We start from the raw sequence: 3,532 nt of genomic DNA, 5'->3' as shown, positions 1-3,532 counted from the left end.
AGTTGTTTAAGGTTCTCAGGTGTGGCCTGCGTGACCATCGAGTCCCATGGCCTGCGTGGCGATGAGACTCTTCGTTGTCATCTTTCTGCAGAGAGATTGCGTTTCGTTCGAACAGGCGGAGCCATGTCTGAGATTTTTGAGTTGTTGAATGATACTCTTTAAGGTGACATCATCAGTGTATCCATTTTTGGTATACTGATAAATGATACGCTTGACTGCGTGCCAACGAATATCGATCGATCGCTACTTGTCGATGACTTTGCCGTCTGGTGTTCGACGTCATCAACAGCATCGCAGTGAGACAGCTGCAGGTGTATGGGCAGGATAGCACAATGGGGCTTGACGAATCGTATCCATTTTCCCAACGCAAAAAGCAGCTGTATGAACTTCCGGTTGCGTAGGTAACAGTGCACGAACTCTGACCTTGAAAAATCCTGACCGGATTCTGTGCACCACCCCTGTGTTCATATCGCAGCTGGAGGGTTACGGACGTCACGTTCTGCCAACATGTTTGTGGAAGCTAAGAAGCCACCTCTGGATTTCAGGCATCAGGCTTCCGTTGAATAACGCGGTAAAAAAAAAAACAACGCAGTTCTCGACTCATCCGGCGCAAGACTGGTTCTCGCGGTCGCTCACTCGTTCCTTTTTGAAGGGGAGGGAAAGCTCTTCAGGGCCAATATGTCTGCGCATCAGAGCTTTCATGCGGAAGGCTGCCGTGCACTGATTCACAGGATCATGACAATGCCAACGTATCAGCATCACTCATCGCGGGAATCATCATCTCCGACGTGTGACCCGCGCCCGCACCAGCACGAGAAAGGATCCATATCCGAGTTGAAGTCCGTGCAGCATGGTACGTCGCGAGTGGCCTTGTACGGCGGTTCTTTCAAGATTCTCGCGGATGGATCTCAAAGGGAGCTGCTGGGACTGGGTGTGCTTTTGTCTGTGGTGGCAAGGTCACTCGGACAATCATTTTCCGCCTCAAATGACTGTGTTTTCGGCTGAGTTGTTAGTCATCCTCACAGTACTGCAGCTCTCGCGATATCGTTGCGAAAAAGACGCTCTGATCCCGCCTGATTTTATGAGCTCACTTTATCTCCAGACCTAGTCTCGAGTTCGAGCGGCCACGATCTCTTGGTCTGCTCAATCTGGGGCTGGGTCTTGCTTGCGAACTGTCAGGGCCCTTGTATTGCGTTTATGTGGATTCCCAGTCGTGTTGGAATTTCCGGAAACAAACGTGCAAACCGGGTAGCAATTGTAACGGTAAGCCTGTCCCCCCTCCCCACTTTTTATTTCTACATCAGCGCGTAACTTTCATCAAACTCACAGCGATTGCAAGCGTAGAGAATGGCAGGGACGATGAGGTGCCACCAGTAGCTCCCTCAAGGAGCTGGAACGCCTCATCTGTCAGTGGGAGATGTCACACCGTAATAACAGATGGATGTAGGTCTTTCCCTGTAGGCTGAGGCTGGGCCACACACACGCAACCCGCTCGTTTCTCCTGGCCAGCCAACGCACCAATGTGTGACAGATGCGGCGAGCAGCTTATGGCCGAGCACAGACTGGTTCCTTGCCAAAGTGAGATGCAGTGAGAGTTGCATATTCTCTGGTAGTGATTCTTGCACAGCTGGTTGGAGAAACTGTAAGGCATATTGTGCAAACTCTCATAGCATTTTTGGCCAAAGCTTACTTCAGCATGATGACAGGCATCCAGCATCATTACCTGCATAACCCCACAGGCACACGCAGCTGTATTCGTGCATGAAGGCCATAATTTTCAAATAAAAGTTAATCGTAGTATTTTTAAAAAATGAGGTCATGTCAAGCTGCGTGGATATCGTATGATTTAACTAACTGCTTGATATCGCACCTTAACTGCCACTTAAACCAAAACATGTCCATGTAGCTTAGCTTTTCGGAAAATTACCAGACGTAAGGGAAGTATCTGGAATACAAATTGGAATTAAAGCAGCTAGTTATAGGCCTTTCTGTAAAAAAATCGTTATGATATAACAGTCATGCTGGGAAATTGATCACGTTATGGGGATTCTGGGATAAATCTAACTTGATTTGGAAATATTCTAGGATATACAAACACTTACACTCTTAAACAGAAAACAACTTTTGAAACCTTGCAATAGTTGTAAGGCATCACATGTTCACATAATCGGCTAGCTGGCCAGCCGCCGGTTCCGTGTCGGCTTTCTGCCAACCCAAAAACTGGCTGGCTGCATCAAATCTTGATGAAATTTTATCAGCTGTTTCTGCTAGTTGGTTGAAGGCTACAATTTGTATTTCCCGTGAATCGATCACATAGACCGGTCACGCCGGACCAGAGAGAAAAGCTATTAGCATTAAAAAATAACTTAAACGTTGTAGTTTTTCCTTAGCAAAAAAATAAGAAACGAATCACGTCGAATGCTTTGTTCATCTACGAGATACGGTGGGTGTCTTCCAAAGGAGAGGATAGGTACGAAACTTTAGGTCACCAGGCCACGATTTTAAAAGCGTTTGAATCAGATTTCAAAAGCCCAAAAGATACAGTGGTTAGCTGTGAACTTAGCGATATAAAGGTTTAGAATATTCGTGCAACTGTTCACTGAGTTACCCATGCCAATGCTCTTCATATATGCATATCCCCAAAACACCATGTTAACTAACCCTTGTGTGTCATTGGGGCTTTACGACGTTTTACCTTGCGACTTTACGACTCAGCTACTGAGGCTATACGGTGTCGCCTGCCTCTCACCCTGGCAGGAAAGGCGGGCACCGCGGGGAATCGAACCCTGTGCCTCTAGTTTCCCAGACACGCAATGGTTAACGCAGTTAACCACTACATTGCCGGCGCCCCGTTAACTAGCCATTCAGAAGCACCCAAGGCTGTAGCTCCTTTACTATTGCTCCAATCCACCCTCAGAAAAACGGCAACGTCTCATCGCCGTCGGCGCAAAGGTCAACATCACCAACCGCTGCGAGCTGTGTGTTTTTCAAACATAAAGGTCATCGACCTTTCAGATCTGGCGCCGCAGCGCACCGTGCTCGTTCCACGAATGTGACGCTGCTGACCAACACGTGGCACGCGTGGCATGTACACACAGAAGCCGTCGGCGTAACATGGGGTGGGCAAAACCGTCAGCTTGACAGACACAGCCAATTGGTAAGTGGAAACCGGTCCCGGATTTTGGCGACCAGGTGCCGTAGTGAGACGATATCAACGTATTTCAACGTATTTCAGAAAACAACGGACAATCGTGAAGAAATAAGTTCGGAAAATCACACTGAAAAAGCGAGCAATCGCACTGGAAAAGAACGGGCAATCGCGCTGGAAAAAGAACGGGCGATCACACTGGAAAAGAACGGACAATCGCACTGGAAAAAGGACGGGCAATCGCACTAGAAAAAGAACGGGCGATCACACTGGAAAAGGGACGGGCAATCGCACTGGAAAAAGTGCGCATCGATGTGAGTGATCGATTGTGTGTGCTCGTGCGAAAACCATGCAACTAGTTTAGAGCTATGTTGGGATTGATGT

The sequence above is a fragment of the Pollicipes pollicipes genome, unplaced genomic scaffold (assembly GCF_011947565.3).
Source record: "Pollicipes pollicipes isolate AB1234 unplaced genomic scaffold, Ppol_2.1 Scaffold_7262;HRSCAF=8765_pilon_pilon_pilon, whole genome shotgun sequence".
Classification (NCBI taxonomy): Eukaryota; Metazoa; Arthropoda; class Thecostraca; order Pollicipedomorpha; family Pollicipedidae; genus Pollicipes; species Pollicipes pollicipes.
Note: the sequence above shows the minus strand (reverse complement) of the source record.